An 18558-nucleotide genomic window follows, 5' to 3' on the forward strand; every position below is an offset into this window, starting at 1 on the left:
CAACTGCAGTCTTCTAGAGAAAATGCTGGGTCTCAACTCACAAAAATCTTTAATATGCATTGCTCCATCTCCCCTTTACTTCTTTTTTAAGGAAGTCTCTCTGATGCCACTAATTTAGGTATTCATGATAATAAATCGTTAGCTCTTATGTTGGCCTTAGCCTTTCAGCAAGTTACAATTAATTGGAAATTTTCCTCAAATATTTCCGATACAGCTTGTTGGTATAATGTTTTGTTACAGCATTTGCCACCATGTTTCTACCACATTTTAATAGAGATTTGCATTCGGTGTCATGTATCAAGAAGCTCATAGCCTTTCCATCTCTTCCTCTTGTTAATAAAGCTTTGTAGACGTATTGACACATGATACTGTTTTCTTGACAATAGCAGCCCAGACATATAAACAGGGAATGAATGGAAAAGAAGAATTTTGAGAAGGAGGATAAATCAAATTGCAAGTAAATTAGTGATCTTCTTGTATGCTCATTTGCGGCGTACTAGAGGTGTTAGTTTGGCAGTTCGCACTTGGTAACTGTAATCACTCTTTAGAAAGTTGGTGTCTTTTGATTTAAGAAATACATAGATCAATTAAATTTTTGGAGATGGTGTGTAAATATTAGTCTGTATAACTGACAAGAAGTGGTACAGAAACGTTGATGAATACACTAATTGAAATTAAAGTGATTTTATGTTGGATTAAAAATTACTGAAAGAAATCAAAAAATTAGAACATTTAATGTAAAAATAACTACCAGGGTTGTTGATTTTATTAAGTGAAAAGTATTGATAATATGTTTAGAAAAATAATTATATGTACTGATGAAGACCCTAAAAGGGATGAAACGTTTTGTCTGGGTCTCTTTTAATTAATCAATGGATACACAACACCATGGGGTCTGCAATGTGTGGGCTCCACTCCATTGCAGACCTAGCTTTTTCAGTGGGCCTGCCTTTAGCTTGTGCCTGGTGTGTGACTGCCATGGTCAGGTGGAGTGGTTGGCAAACCGCTGAGCTGAACAGGTCAAGGTCTTTTGGAGCACAGATTGGTCGCACTTAACAGGCCATGCCTAGCTGCAGCGCCGCTCGCTCTGCTCTGCTCACCACGCTACTCTGAAATGCTCAAGCTCCCAACCTCCCCCGCTCTCAACTTGTACCCTTCTGTTTCTCTAGGGTGTGTGTGCAGTGATGAGTTGCCAGAGTCAACGGGATTCAGCATTCAGGGTCCACCGAGGGAGGGGGTAATATTGGCAAGTGCCAGGTTGCTGGGTAAGTGATCGAGCAGCTAGTGGAATAGCTGCTTAATAGCTGTGGGAGACAGCACAGGAGCACAGATTTAGTTTGAAAGTACTTTAATACGTAGCAAACAAAGGACCTGACACTTTTAGACCCTGACAAGTCTAGATCACATTTCGTACTCATATTCCATAATGCTTCGATAGAAATGCAGGCTATTTTTGGTTGTGAATATAAATAATGCTGTGTGATTTTGCAGCATTGTATAAGATTCCACAATAAGTGTTGTTGTGTATGACTATCAATCCAAACAGTGAGAGACCATTGTTGATTTCAAGCAAGACTCACAGGTAAACATGGACATTGTACATTCAGGTCTATCATTAGCGACAGGTTTGTGGCCATCCTGGCAAGTCCTAACATGCAAAAGTAGGTAAACAACTACAAATCTGTGGTTCTTCCCCTATTCCTCATCGATAGTTTCCCATACTCTTATATTTACTCCTGTCAACAGTAAGAATATATGGGCTTCCATGGTAGGAATAGAAAAAGAGCATAAACATATGTAATATGAGTGTAGTGGAAGGAGTTCATTCAAGGAGAAACATTTCTCAATGTCAAAAAAAAAGGCTTAATATGTTGGTGTCTTTTGATTTAAGAAATACATAGATCAATTAAATTTTTGGAGATGGTGTGTAAATATTAGTCTGTATAACTGACAAGAAGTGGTACAGAAACGTTGATGAATACACTAATTGAAATTAAAGTGATTTTATGTTGGATTAAAAATTACTGAAAGAAATCAGAAAATTAGAACATTTAATGTAAAAATAACTACCAGGGTTGTTGATTTTATTAAGTGAAAAGTATTGATAATATGTTTAGAAAAATAATTATATGTACTGATGAAGACCCTAAAAGGGATGAAACGTTTTGTCTGGGTCTCTTTTAATTAATCAATGGATACACAACACCATGGGGTCTGCAATGTGTGGGCTCCACTCCATTGCAGACCTAGCTTTTTCAGTGGGCCTGCCTTTAGCTTGTGCCTGGTGTGTGACTGCCATGGTCAGGTGGAGTGGTTGGCAAACCGCTGAGCTGAACAGGTCAAGGTCTTTTGGAGCACAGATTGGTCGCACTTAACAGGCCATGCCTAGCTGCAGCGCCGCTCGCTCTGCTCTGCTCACCACGCTACTCTGAAATGCTCAAGCTCCCAACCTCCCCCGCTCTCAACTTGTACCCTTCTGTTTCTCTAGGGTGTGTGTGCAGTGATGAGTTGCCAGTGTCAACGGGATTCAGCATTCAGGGTCCACCGAGGGAGGGGGTAATATTGGCAAGTGCCAGGTTGCTGGGTAAGTGATCGAGCAGCTAGTGGAATAGCTGCTTAATAGCTGTGGGAGACAGCACAGGAGCACAGATTTAGTTTGAAAGTACTTTAATACGTAGCAAACAAAGGACCTGACATTTTTAGACCCTGACAAGTGTAGATCACATTTCGTACTCATATTCCATAATGCTTCGATAGAAATGCAGGCTATTTTTGGTTGTGAATGTAAATAATGCTGTGTGATTTTGCAGCATTGTATAAGATTCCACAATAAGTGTTGTTGTGTATGACTATCAATCCAAACAGTGAGAGACCATTGTTGATTTCAAGCAAGACTCACAGGTAAACATGGACATTGTACATTCAGGTCTATCATTAGCGACAGGTTTGTGGCCATCCTGGCAAGTCCTAACATACAAAAGTAGGTAAACAACTACAAATCTGTGGTTCTTCCCCTATTCCTCATCGATAGTTTCCCATACTCTTATATTTACTCCTGTCAACAGTAAGAATACATGGGCTTCCATGGTAGGAATAGAAAAAGAGCATAAACATATGTAATATGAGTGTAGTGGAAGGAGTTCATTCAAGGAGAAACATTTCTCAATGTCAAAAAAAAGGCTTAATATGTATGTATGCATTTGACTTGCATTTCCACCATAAGAATTTTCCACACAAAATTAATTCTGCAGGCATGAATTTAACGCAAGTGACTCCTACTCAAAACAAAGATTGCCCTAGTTTTCCTGAAACATTAATAAATCCTTTTAAAATCAATAAAAGACAAAGATGTACGTCAAACATATGAATAATGCTACAGGAAAGCATTTCTGGCTTTTATGCTCCACCGTTTATGAACTGTAAAACTAACATCAAGGTGAAGTGGAAGAACCCTTTATGAGATAATTTTCGTTTTCCCCTTCCTTAATCCATAGTAGTACTGCTACTACTAGTATTAATACTACTACTTCTACTACTAACAATATAAATACATATATATATATATATATATATATATATATATATATATATATATGTTATGTTATGTTATTAAATCATTTATTGAGCGCACTAACACTGATTAGTTTCTTGGCGCTAAAATTGACAGTAACACAATCGAAGGTAGAAAAGATGGATTAAAAAGCTTGTCTAAAAAGCCAGGTCTTCAGTGCTTTCCGGAAAGGTAAGAGATCTTGGCAGGACCGGATTTCCAGGGGAAACGTGTTCCATAGGCAGGGGGCCAATATGGCAAATCTACGTCCACCAGAACGTTTAAGTTTAAAGGGAGGGGTCTGGAGAATGCCTAGGTGGAGTTAATGAAGGTTACGGGAGGGAACGTATCTGGTGATTAATTGATTAATGAATTTAGGGCTTTTGCCGTGTAGTGACTTAAAGATCATACAACCTGCTTTGAAGGAACAACGTTGTATGACCAGAAGCCAATGCAGCTTGATGAGAAGAGGAGTCGCCGCCTGCCACCTTGGTTGCTTCAGGATCAACCTAGCAGCATAGTTTTGCACCATCTGGAGACGCTTGAGTAAATAGTTTGGGAGACCCAGGTAGATGGCATTCGCGTAATCCAGATGGGACAGAACAGTGGCGATCACAACCTGGGTAATAGCTTCTGGCGTTAATAGTCGCCTGACCTTCCTGATTTTTTTTAGCTGGTAAAAGCATTTGGAGACCACTTGTCCCACTTGTGCTTTTAGTGAAAGGTCACTGTCCACAATGACTCCAAGCGTTTTAGCCGATGGTGATGGTTGCGGAGCCTGACCCAGGTCTGAAGGCCAATAGTGAGGACCCCAGTACTTAGCACTGTCCCCAGTCAGTACCAGTTCGGTTTTACCTGGATTTAGTTTCAGCTGATTTTGATCCATCCAGGATTTAATAAACCTCATGGTTGACTGAAAATGACTCATAGATTTTTCGGAATTATCAATGGTGAAGAGTAGCTGCAGGTCATCTGCATAATTAAAAACTCTCACCTGTTTGTCCCTCAAGGTTTGTATAAGGGGGAGTATGTATATGTTAAAAAGATGGGGTGACAGGGAGGAACCCTGTGGCACTCAACATGGGATGGACTGTTTAACACTGATCAAGTCCCCCAGACGCACCGCTTGGGAGCGATCCTCCAAGAAGGACCTCAACCAGCAGGCTGCCACGCCCTGTATGCCGGCCTGTCCGACACGGTCGACCAGGATGTTGTGGTCGACCGTGTCGAACGCGGCCGACAGGTCCAAAAGCACCAGGGCCTGGGGAGAATGTCTATCTGCGCAGTCTCGAAGTGTGTCCAAAACTGCAGTGACCACTGCCTCCGTAGAGTGTGCAGGCCGGAATCCAGCCTGATGAGGGTCAAAGCAGGAGGACTCCTCCAAAAAATTAGAGAGAGTTTTCGCCACGTGTGCCTCTAGAATTTTTGCCAAGTAAGGCAATAAGGAGATGGGCCTGTAGTTTGCCTTACATCCAGGATCCGCCCCGGGTTTTTTCAATAGAGGTATGACCGTGGCTTCTTTGAAAGCGGACGGGACTATGCCCGACAAGAGGGAGTCATTTAGAAGGGCAAGAACAGGGGTAGGATAGGTGGAAAAGCATTCTTTCAAGATACGAGGGGGACAGATATCCAGTGGGGAGCCAGATTTGACTCTCATCATTAATTCCAAGAGCTGGCCATGGCTTATGGGTTGAAAATTGATAAGGGTGGCAGAGCCAGTCTTTATTGCCATGCCGGTCATGATTGGGGTCTTTGATTGGGGAATGCTAGTTTTTATGTCTGTGATTTTGTCACTAAAGTAAGAATTCAGTGAGTCACACAGACACTGAGTGGGGATTACTTTAGGACAGACATTCTCCAAGTTGGTCAGTTCATTAAAGACAGAGAAGATATCTTTAGATTTGTTTGATGAGTCTAGAATACGAGAAGAGAAATACTCCACCTTTGCTGCAGAGATGGCATTCATACATTCCTTCCTCGCCCTAGTATATTTAATTTTTCCCTCAATGTCATAATCACGGCGCCACAAGCGCTCAAGATGACGGAGAGTCAGTTTCCTGCTTTTCAAGTCGGCGGAAAACCATCTATTGGCATCCGTGCGCCGTGCAAGTTTAATTCTTTTGTACGGGGCATGGAGATTGCTGGCCGCTTGTAGCCAGTTGGTTAGAGAAGAAACTGACAGATTTATGGCATTGTCCAAGGAGGGGACATCATTAGCTAATGACTGTAAAAAAGCAGTCTTATCCATAGCGTTCCAATTCCTGGCTAATCTGCGGGCAATTGGCACAGTGGTTCTGATGTGAGTAACACAAATCTTAAATTTAAGGATAAGATGGTCTGACCATAGACAAGGCAAGGTTAGCGGGGAGGTCACACAAGTGGTATTAGACCACACCTGATCCAATATGTGTCCTTTATCACCAGTTGCTTGAAGTTGAGGTTAGACAGAAGGTCAGTCAGTTCCGCCGATTGAGAGCCCTCTGATGGGTCTTTGTACCAGTAATTGAAATCACCTACTAACATAACCCTGGCGTGATCCAAAGCTAGGTTAGCAGCTTGCTCACTAAAGGCCATGGGAAACAATAGCATTGAGGTGGGCGGTCTATACAAGAGGACACATGCTATAGTCATGTGAGGAGTGGCAATTTTTAGTACAAGATTATCTGTGTTGGCTAGTGTCAGACAGGTAAGAGTAGTGACATCCAGGCTAGAGTGGATAATCGCCGCAACTCCACCTCCTCCTTTCACGCTGGCGCGGTCTGCCTGGATAATATAGTAGTCAGGTGGTAGAGCTGCTATGATATCGGGTGCTGAGGTAGGAGATAGCCACGTTTCTGCCAGCAGAAGGATGTCAGGTTTCTCCGTGTCGAGTAACAGGAAGATGTCCATCTGATGCTTGACAAGGGAACGGGTGTTGAGGTAAAGGATAGCGAGCGAATTGGGGGGTGGATTGGATGGAGCCAAACATGCTGCACGAGTGGAAAGGTGACAGCCTTGGCTCAGGATACCATGCTTACAGAGCTGGTGGAGTGTATCCTTTGATAGAAGTGAATGATCATTGTTCTTATTGCACTCCAAAAGGTCGGCCCTGGAGTAATGGAAAGTTTGGGTATTATGAGGTGCCCCTAGTCCCGGTCGGTCACGGACGGGCGCAGACGGGCTTTTCTTTGGCGCGCCTTCGCCGCGCAATCGTCGCGCCCGCTGCGCTCGTCCGCTGCCATACCATACCATAGGTTTCACACATGTTATAGTTAGGTGGATATTTCACTCGTAAAAAAACAATGAAATTCCCCCGTTATAGTTAGTTCAGATAACTATAACTCGTGCGCCCGCAATCCACTGCTCATGACGTCACATATTACATCACTCATGACATGGTCAGTGGCATCACTCATGACATCACTGATGACATCATCCTTGTGATAGAGTGGCGGTCGCGCGAGTTATAGTTATCTGAACTAACTATAACGGGGGAATTTCATTGGTTTTTTACGAGTGAAATATCCACCTAACTATAACATGTGTGAAACCTATGGTTTTTTAAGTGAATTTGCAAGGTTTTTTAAATGCTAATTCCTAACTATAACGTGTGTGAAACCTATGGTTTTTTCAGTGAATTTGTACGTTTTTTTAAATGCTAATTTATTTATGTATTATTATTTTTTGTATATATTTATTTTACAATAAACTACGTATTAAAAAATGTTTTATTTTTTTTTATTTTCACCGTGCGCGCACGGTGCGTGCACCCCCGCGATTTAAAAAAAAAAAAAATGTTCTGCCTTCGGGGTCCTTCAGGGACCCCCTGACAAAGGCTAGGGGTCAGGAACTCTCTACCCTGCCCCCTTTTCACGTTCGCCACCTTCCTTTTTCACTCTCGCACTGAAACCAAACAATATGGCGGCCGACACTTCCTGATTTCGACCGATTTGAACGTTGACTAACATGTAACCACCAATCAGAATTACGCTCGCGCACGTTAGGGTGCTCGCATGGTGCTCGCACGGTGCGCGCACCCTGCGCGCGTATGGATATTGATATGCTTTTAAATGCTATTTTCTCAGGAAATACTGAACAGATTTACACCAGACCTGCACAAGGCACTTCCTTGACCTTATGTCTACCTCTCTGCCAAATTTCAAGTAATTCTGTTCAGCCGTTCGGGCTGTAGCTGCATCTAAAGGTCCTAGGAAAAATGCATGGAGAAAACGCGTTTTGGGACCCCCCTTTTTTCTCGGCCCCCGCTTTACGAGTCACCCCGAGAATTTCCGGGTAGGAGCTGAACGGAGCGCCCCATTAGTTTTGAAAATTTCGCGAGGATTTGTCAAACGGCGCCAAAGTTATTCAAAATAGAATTTTGAGATTTCCTATGGAAACACGGTCCTAACTATAACTATCTACTGGCGACCGCCAGTAGATAATATATATATATATATATACATATTTTTACATAGAGCACAAGGTTTTTGTTTGGCAGGGGTAATATTCCACCCAATTCAATATATACAACCAGAGGATATAGGCATACAAATATATATATTTTTTATTGGGCACTGCAGTGAAATGGTTTAATCATTTAGTGCAATAGCATTACTACTTGATATTCAATAGCAGGTTAAACTCTAAGGGCCTTATTATGAGTTTCTGCAGCCCTGGAGCGGGCGGCACGCCATCGCTCCGCTCCAGAACTGCCAAAACTCAATGCGGCCCACCCGCCAGATTACAAGTCATCTTGTGGTCTGGCAGGAGGGTGGCCTAGCGTTCCCACTGCAGTGCTGTTTACAGGCTGATTGTGAGCGTTATTGTCACAAATAATTTCTCTTAGAGAATTCAAAATGTTCACCCCTCACGTATTTAATTTTCACAGTATCATTCACACCTCTACACCCGTTTTCAAAGGGACTGTCAAGGTAATTCTTTATAAATAGTTTTTAATATAAAAACTTATTAATCAGTATACACAATTTGATAAAGTTCGTACAATTAAAAACAGTTTAAAACCTCATCCTAATAATTATTGGACTTGATCTCACAAATATATTATAACAAGAGAGACAGCACAAAAGACATATACCTTTGTCATTAAACATTTGTTAATTTGAAGGAATCAATAGAATCATTTTGGTATTTGAGCTCTTTTCCACATATAAACCTTTGTTCCTAAAATTCAACACAAGTTGGCATTGATGCGTGTTGGTGGGTTTTATGAGGTATAACCACCTTCTTCAGGAGAAGAAATATTGTCATCCCTCCTAACGAAAATGCAGTGTTAGCCTAATACCCTTTGGGATAAGGCATGCTCCGGTTTAATGAAGAAATTATTAGGAAGTTAAGAATCACATTTTCTGATTTTCGGTCCTTAATGTGCTGTTGCTTGTTTAATGATACAGAGTATAGCGTCATTGTTATAGGCTTTCATATATCACACGCTGTTTTACATTAAGCCGTCCTGAGGAAAACACTTTAACCTCCTGTGGTTAACCCACCTATAATGAGGTGGATCAAGAGCTTTCAAATTCCATGGCAATCAGTACATGAAAGAAGAAGTTCATTCAGGGTCAAATCGAATGAAGCCCCTATATGTTGGGCTTGCTGTTTATAAGTAGGATGTAACCAAAAAGACTAAAAAGCCCTTTGCTCATTCCTCCTGCCCATTAACTCCGTCTTTCAAGATATCTGTTGGTGTATTATTGATTTCACGGGTGCAGCAATATGTCCCTCTTACACCCGAAGTCATGGCTGTGGGGTGTAAGAGAGATGAATCCCAAGAGGAATGTATATATTTTTGAGATCATGTGCAATAATTATTAGGATGAGGTTTTAAACTGTTGTTAATTGTATGAACTTTATCGAATTGTATGCAACCATGTCTCTTGGAGTAGCAGGTTCTCTGTCTTCTAGTTTGTCATTGTGAGCATTAAACAGCACCCCCACGAGACCACCAGTGCATGTTCTTGCACGGGAAGGAATGCACCCTGTCGTGCATTCCTTCCCAAGCAGGAACTGGGGGTGCATAACTCCAGGGGGGCACAACATGTGCCACCCCTGCATGCACCTCCATACACAGAGGCACAAGGGGGCTCTGGAAGGCCCTCTCTGTTGCCTCAACACCACCCATTTCATGGTGGAGTGACCACCATGAAAGGGGGGTGGTGAGGCAACTCAAAATATGCTCGGCATTTCCACTGCGGTACCAGCAGCATGTTTTGGCCTCGAACCGCTGCCAGACCGCCGCAGTATCCTTGATCAGTGGCGGTAGCAGCAGTTCAGTGGCAGTCCGACCGCCACACTTATAATACTGCCGGTGGTCCCACAGTGTGGCAATGGTCAGACAGCCACCACGACTTTGGCGGTTCCATGAACCGCTTTAGTCTTAATAAGGCCTTAAACTGTTTCAAGAAATATCTCTACCTGAGTGCTAGAGTTATGTTCACCTAATTAGTATTGCTTTTGTTGTGAAATTATTAACATGAGTCAGACTGTCAAATAAACCTTTATCTTCCCCCAAAGCATCTCAATAAAAAGCCAGAAATTAGAAATAACTTTAGTCAAAAGAGTCATAGGTAGTGGGACATTGATTTAGACTGTATTTAATGAGCCAGCTAAAGGGAGCAGAAGGTGTGTAGATTTACTGCATGCATTAGGATGCAATATTATAACTATGCCTGCACAAAAGAATGTGCACACTTGTCTACATTTTGCTCTTACTGCAAGAACAGCTCAACAACCTTCCATAACACTAGACTTTCTACCCTCTTGTCCAGCCATAAGTAATAAGAAATGCCAGATATACAGAAATATTACACAGTAATAACACACTTACCAGACACTGTTTTACATGGAGGAGAGACCCAAGGCTGAAGAACAGCAGAGTGTCACATTCTTGCATGCTGCACCCTCACCAATGATCTTTTCATGATAGTTATACACTTGTTTGGCTTCCTTAAGAGCAAGGAAAGCTAAATAGTGGGAGTAAGGTCCTGGGAGAACATCCTAACCAAAGTCATTGGCATCACCTGTTACCACCTTGCCAGTTAATATATTAAAATAGTAAATGCCTTCTGTAGTTACGTTAGGAGGGACTTCCTGACAACTAAATGTGCCAAGCAGAAAGCGTAACAAAAGACCTTCGACGACTTGGGTCAATAATATTACTGGAGACCATCTGGCTAACGTTGAATCATAGAAAATAACATAATTCATTTGGAACAATGGAATGTGGATACAGCCATAGTCATTCAGTACTTTACCATTACTTCACAATATTTACATCAGGAAACAAATACATCAGAATCATTACATCATGATACAAACTGCTTGAAGAGTTAGAGTATCTGGAGTCAGTACTTTGGTGGCAATTACTCCACAATTGTACCATATGTAGATTATAACTACACATAGACATTTTTAAAACAATAGCTTTTAAAATGCATATTTATTATCTACATAATAAATATAATGTAATATGTTTAATTATGGTTAATAGGATTTTTAAAGATTATTTATTAATTTAGTATTAAATAAAACTAATAGAAAAAACAATATATAACACTAAAAATACATCCATATTTAAATATTATATTAATTTAAATGATGTAATATATAAAATTAAAACAATTTATGAAAATATATAGAAGTATCTTTCAATTATAAGTAATGAATACAATAGTTTTTCCAATAATTGTTAACTATTTCCTTTGTCACCCTGCCCATGGAATCTCCATCTTGGGGCACAGCTGTCCTATTGGCAGTGCCTGTTTGTGTAGTTTACTGCCACATCAACTTGGCATTTCAAACTACTTGCCAAGCCTTAAACTCCCCTTTAATTGCATATACGTCGCCCCTATGAAAGGCCCTTAGTAACCTTAAGGACAGAGTGCTATGTAAGTAAAATGTAGGACATGTATCTTTAAGTTTTGCATGTCCTGATAGTGACAAACAGCCTATTTTGTTGTTCACTACAGTGAGGCATACCTCGTTCATAGGCCAACATTGGGAATTTCTTAATATAGTTTAAGCTGCAATTTCTGATCAGAGAGGAGTGGCTTTTTCATGTGTTATATGTTTGGAATGGTAATGATAAATCATCCTGACTGGTGAAGTTAGATTTAATATTACTGTTTTAGAAATGCCCCTTTTAGAAAGTGGACAGCCTGTCTCCAATACACATCTGTGTTAGGTGACAGCTACACTTTGTGCATTCCCTCTAGACAGCCACGAACAGGAAGGTGAGGCTTACCTACATTCTGATGGGTCTTCCGAGGCAGGGAGGAATTGAATAGAATTGAATTGAATTGAAAAGGCTCTTATATAGCGCATGGCTACTCGAAAGCATCCCAGCGCTCAGGAAAGATAACCAGAGGAATGGGATGGGTAAACAATTACCCTTCAATAGGTAGTGCCCTGTCCACACACAAAGCACTGATTTACCCCTCCAGGGTTAACCTTCAGACAGGACTGGGTTGTAAGGGATCCTTGTGCACTTCATAGAGCTCCTTTGAAGTCACCCACTCTGTCTAAGGCACTTTTGGGTATAAGTACTGGGTCTCTGACCCCCTAAAAGTAGACACTTCTGGACATTGATCTAAACCTCTGTCAGAAGGACTGCTGTGCTGCCTAAAGGACTCAACTGGACTGCTTTTCTGGAATGATGGCTTTACTGTTTGCTGCCCTGCTGCCTGCATCTCCCTGACTCTTCTAGAAGGGGAGTTGTACTCTGCCTTCCCTCCAAGTGCTCTCCAAGGGCCTACTGGCTTGCCTTCTGTTTTCTGAATTCTCAGGGACACAAAAGGCTTCCTACGATCCTGCTGGTACTGCTGGAATCTGCTGGCTGTGAGTCTTGGCCTTACCTAAGGTGCCCCTTCCAAGTTCTGGGCATCAAAAGTGGGTTCTGCAGCTGTTTTCCACAAAAGATTTCCAACTCATCACCTTAAGCTTCTGGGACCATCTTCAATTCGCTCCTGACCACTGAGAGGCACCTCTGCAGTCGTGGCCATTGGAAGTGTTTTTTGGGCCCCTGAAATCTACGTGATCATGAACGGACCCGTTCGCACTGGGACTGTACCACTCGCTTGAAGGATCAGCACGATCAACCACAGCATCATGTCCTCTGACAGCTAGCATCGCTCCCCACAACCGTGAAGCCCCGTCTGCAACGCCCGCCCACCTGATCATTGCTAGCAATGCTCTACTTGCTTTAGGCGTCTGTCTCCTCAGTGTACGGGGCACTTCGCTTAGAAGGTAAAACTTCTGGGCGACCTGTTTGGAACTGTGTCCAACCCATGCTCCCTTCGCGGTCGACCTGAACTTTGGATTAACCCCGGTCTAGTGTGACCTAAAGTAACCTTTTATTGCTATTGACTTCTAAGCACTGTTTGTGGTTTATTCTTTATACTTATAGAATTGTCATTTTGGTCTTATTTTGCTTAGATGATTTCTACCTATTTTTCTAAACCCAAAAATACTTTACATATTGCCTCTTTAGATAAGCCTGACTGCTCTGTGCCAAGCTACCAGAGGGTGAGTACAGATTATCCTTTAGTGTGTATCTAGCTTACCCTGGCTAGAGAGGTGGTTTCTGCCTGGCCTGGGTGCCTACCTCACCCAACTAGGAATCCCATTTCTAACATTATGTGTGTAATGTGTACAACAATGGTACATTAGCACAATATGGTTCCTGATTTTTATTACACCCTAATATTATTTTGAAGCCCTAGGTACATTGACCCAAACCACTGGTTTCCCTCCAAACACAGGTATTCCCACTTGCATCAATCAAAGCAAGCTCATGCCTGATACATGTGCCCAATAATCGTCCCTCTGTGATTGCTTAGAAACAGAAAATAAAATAAAATATATATATATACACACATACATATATGTATGAATATATATATTTGCATTCACTGAAAAAACAAAAGGATAAAGTAATGATATAGTTAGGTGAATATGTCAGTGACAATAGTAACGTTTTGAACTAAAAAAATCCACAGAACATCCCCGGTTTATACTTAGCAGAGATAATTATAACATGCTCCGCTGCCATGCATTGCTAATGACCTCACATATTACTTCCCTCATGACATGCTCTATGACGTCATTCATTACATCAATGATAACATCTTAAATGACATAATTGATGACATCACTGATGACATCATCTAAAAATCTTTTGAACACATTGCTGTATAAACGGGTGTAGCATTAGAGCCTTGAATGTAAGCACAAAATAGCTCAGAATAAAGTGAGGCATCATAATGCCATCACAGAAACAACTCCCTTAGATGTAGAAAGCGTGGGCTATGTGCCACTTTGAAACTATACCATGCACATCACGTGTAGCATAGTTCACATCAATTATTAACCACAGCAATATGGGAAAGCCTCATTGCATGCAGTGTTCAATATGACTATAACTGTTCAGAGAAAGCCAAGTTCCTAAAAATACTGAACGTATGCTCCAAAGGAATGTCATACTATGGACAGATTTTATTTGTATCAAACCCAACAGTCACTGAACCTACATTGAGAAATTAAGTCGATATGAGTAGAGAAGTGGGTACTGTAAACAGTATTCACTGTATGGGGAGAGTTCACCCTGTACCAGACCATTTTCAGACAGTGAAACTCTCATGAGTAGTACACAACAGAGTATTAAAAAGTATCTACTAAGAACAGTGCACACTCAATCCAATACTTGACAAAAAAAGACACTATTCGCTTAAAAAAAGCAACACCTGAATGTGCTAAAAATGATCCTACCTGCAGCCTTAGTATTGTGGTGAAAACTTTATAGGTAGCCCATCTTCTGAAGCAAAACAAGCACATACATGTACATAGCTTAATATCTGATGGACACTGTCTTCAATGTTAAGTAGAAATTATCATGCTGAGACAATTATGTCTAATAACTCAAGGCTGCTTACAATACTTAGTATGTAATATGGAAAATCATTTGAGATGTCATCAGTGATGTCATAAATTATGTCATAGACCATGTCATGAGTGATGTAATATGTGAGGTTATAAACAGTGCTTTGCAGAGGCACAAGCTATTGTAAACCTAGTGACTTTCTGTGCTTTTTTCTGTTCAAAATGTTCATATTGTCACTAACATTCATCCAACTATAAAGTTACTTTAACTTTTGTTTTTTTTAATGAATTTCTATGTTTTTAAAATCTTTTTATCCCACCTAACTATAACGTTACTTTAACCTTTGTTTTATTATTTGCATTTCTAGGGTTTTTTAACGTAAGGCTATGCGCCGCAGAGGGTTGGCTGCGGGGGCTGGCCTCTGATCAGGCCCTGCAGAAAATCTCACACATGCAGCCATCCCCACACTGTGAACGGCTTTAAGCTGTTTGCAGTGGGTGGGTTTGTCACAAAGTCTGGCCAGCGGACAGGCCCTGTGAACAACCTCCTAAGGACAGCCAACCCCACATTTCATGCGGCTTCAGCTGTGCACAGCGGGGGTTAGTCATAGGTCCTGACACCATCCCCCAGGGATTTTTTAATTATTAAAGAGGAGCAGGGGTACGCAACTCCTCCTTGAGTATCTTTAGGTCCTGGGGACCCCATTCCCCAGGGCTGCACATATAAGTCAAAAGTGGAGAGGGCCATGCAGTCCCCCCTCAAGCCTTTTAGACCCTGGGGAGCCCATCCCCCAGGGCCGTATATATATGTTAAAAGAGGAGGGAGGTCATGCAGCCCCCACCCGAGCCTTGTAATGCCCTGGGGACCCCATCCTCCAGGGCCTTTTTTTTAATTAAAGGGGAGGGGACAATGCAGCCCACCTCCCCAAGTCTTGTTAGACCCTGGGGATCCCATCCCTCAGGGCCATTTCTAAAACTATAGGGGAGAGCCTTGCAGCCCCCCTCCCTGAGCCAATATTGGCCCCAGGGACCCCATGCCTCAGGGCCACCTATTTAGTTGAATGGGAGGGTGTCTGCAGGCCCCCTTCCCTGAGCCTTGTTGGGCCCTGGAGACCCCATCTCCAGGGCCATATCTAAAAATAAAGGTGAGGAGGCAGCGCAGATTTCCACCCCAAGCCCTTATTGACACCGAGATCAGGGGAGGGGCCCCCCGTCCAAACCTTGTTAGGCCATAGGGACCCCATCCCCCTGGGCCATTTCTAAAAATATTGGGGAAGGTCTGCACCCTCTCCGCAAGCTTTTATCGGCTTCAGGGAATCCATCCCCCGGGCCACTTCTCTAAATAAATCAGATGGGGTCCGCGTGGCTCCCTACACAAGCCTCTTTAAGCCCTAGGGATGCCATCCCCCAGAGCCATGTATTTTTTTAAAAGGAGGGGGGCCTTGCGGCCCTCTCCCCGATCCATTATCGACTCCAGGGACCCCATTTCCCTGAGCCCACCTATTTCAGTCAAGGGGAGGAGGCTGCACGGGTTCCCTTCCCGAGCCTTGTTGGCCCTGGGAACCCCATCTTCCAGTGCCATTTCTATAATAAAAGGCAAGGGGCACCGTGGCCCTCCCCTCGGCCTTTGCTGGCACGGGTACCCCATCGCCCAGGGCCACTTTTTTAAATAAAGGGGAGGGGAACAGCCCCCCTCCCAAGCATTGTTTGGCCCTGGGTACCCTATCCCCCAGGGCTTTTTTCTAAAAATAAAGGGGATGGGGCAGTGCCCTCTGCCTGAGCTGTTACCTGACCCAGCAACTCCATCCCTTGGGGCCACTTATTTAATTAAGTGGGAGTGGGCCTCATGGCCCCCCTTTACAAGCCTCATTAATCCCTGGGGACCCCATCTCCCAGGGCTATGTATGTTGTTAAGGGGAGGGGGCCTCACAGCCCCCTCCCTGTGTCATTGTCAGAGCCAAGGGTCCCATCTCCCAGGGCCTGCACTTCTAAATGTGAGGTGCCCATGTGCCCATGCAGGGCACCCACCATACTCTTGTTGGTGGCTGTGGGGAAAGCCCTACATGCAGCAGGAGCCAGCATTCCTCCCACCCAGAGGAAGCAGCTAGTAATGCTGCTTCCTCTGGGCTGGAGCAATATTTCGATCTGTTTCCCTGTCTACTTTAGTGAGGGCAGGGAAACAGATCAAAAGTACGCTCCCAGTAGGCAGGAGCATTTTTAAAGCTCCCGTCTGCTGGAAGCGGACATGGTATTTGCTCCCACTTGGCGGGAAATTCAAAGATGCTCCCGCCGAGAGAGAGCACTCAGATTTCTCTGTCCATACTGCCGCAGGCAAGGAAACCAAATGTCCCAGGGTGGGCTCTTTGGGATATAGCTAGTGAGCTGGCCCAGGGCCCATAAGGGCCTAGGGTGGGGGACCCCATGGCACTCCTCTCTTAATATAATTGCCCTGGGGTGGGCTGTAGAATTAATATGGTAGTTACTTGCCATTATGTAAACTATAAAACTAACTTGCACACTCATTGGATGATGTCATCAGTGATGTATTCAATTATGTCATTTGAGATGTCATCAGTGATGTCGTAAATGATGTCATAGAACATGTCATGAGATGTGTCATATGTGGGGTCATAAGCATTGCCTGGTGTGGGTGCAAGCTACAGCTAGTGATGCTAACTATAACTGCGGAATTTCTGTGTTTTCTTTAGTTCAAAACATTAACGCTGTCAATGGGAAATTCACCCGACTATAACGTTACTGTAACCTTTGTTATTTTTCAGTGAATTTGTAAGTTTTTTTTTTAAAGTTCCGTTTATCACACCTAACTATAACGTTACTTTAACCTTTGATTTTTCAGTGAATATATATGGATAGAAACTGACTACTTCAACAATATTTGTGCTGAGAATGTTCTGCTCAGTTTTTGTAACTCACATATTGAGTAATGTTCCCAGCATAGTTTTGCATCTATTTTTACATAAACTTCATATTTATATTTCAAAAAGGCACTGATCTGTTTTTCCTATACTGTAAACTATTTTTTTCACTATGTTCATCCATTTTTATGGTGTGTGATCTCTATCTCGGGAGGCTAGCAGGTGGCTCGCGAGAGACTCACAAGATTGTAAAGTTATAAATGTAAATTTAATCTATTGTACATAGTTCTTTTTCATCTGGTCAAAAATTATTTAATACTAATCTTTGATCATATGGATGTCTTTATTTAGCAAAGAAGGATTTGTTACTTGTTGTTTTATTTACCTATTGGGTTTTGCTGTGGTTAGTACTTTTTGGCTAGCTCTCTGACATTGCTAATTTTCTGTCACCAGACTGTCATCTTCATATTCAGATGAACAGCCTAGTGCTGTTCCAATTAGTCCTTGGTGTGGCAGTTAATTTAAATGAGTCCGGTGGGGAAAAGTATTTGAGACATATGTAAAAAGGAGTACAGCAGGGGCAGCATGAACAAGCAATACAGCATGAGTATCACTGGGGTGTGGTGACATTTGAGGGGTATGCACTCTCAATACCTTGCTCAGTCTGGAATAATCCATAGTGCAGAGCATGATACCTCCTCAGGGACATCCACATCTTTTCAACCTGATAACACTGTGCCTGCCCAGGTACTCAACACTCTAGCAGATTACAACCATGCTTATTTGATCAAAAACCTTTTTTGCTACTTATCTAAACAGATAATTTATTCTTTAAAGACAAGCAGGGCTGCACAGGTCACGCTTGTCTAAGATCATAAATGCCCACCTAGGCAGTAATCTTTTTTTTTTTTTTAATCTGGGTTTTTTTGTCCACCTTGTTTTGAAGATTTTTTCTCCCAGTTTTTTGTTTTTGTGTACCCTTTTTAAAAAGAAAATACAAAAAAAGCTAAAATTCTTAAAAAACAGAAACAAATACAGTTGTTCTAAATTGTTACTTAAAAACATCTTTTCAGAGCTACCCTATACTTTCATTATGTATGCTGTTTATACTATGTTATGCTTTTTTTCTTCTTGATGACTTTCGCAAGACACTCGTGCGATCCATGATGCTTTCATCATAGCATGGGAGACTCTGGCGAGAGGCTCGCGAGATCCAGGTGCACAGCCCTCCTTTTCCTACTGGAAGGGCGCAGTGTTGCT

The sequence above is a fragment of the Triturus cristatus genome, chromosome 2_1, assembly GCF_964204655.1.
Source record: "Triturus cristatus chromosome 2_1, aTriCri1.1, whole genome shotgun sequence".
Lineage (NCBI taxonomy): Eukaryota > Metazoa > Chordata > Amphibia > Caudata > Salamandridae > Triturus > Triturus cristatus.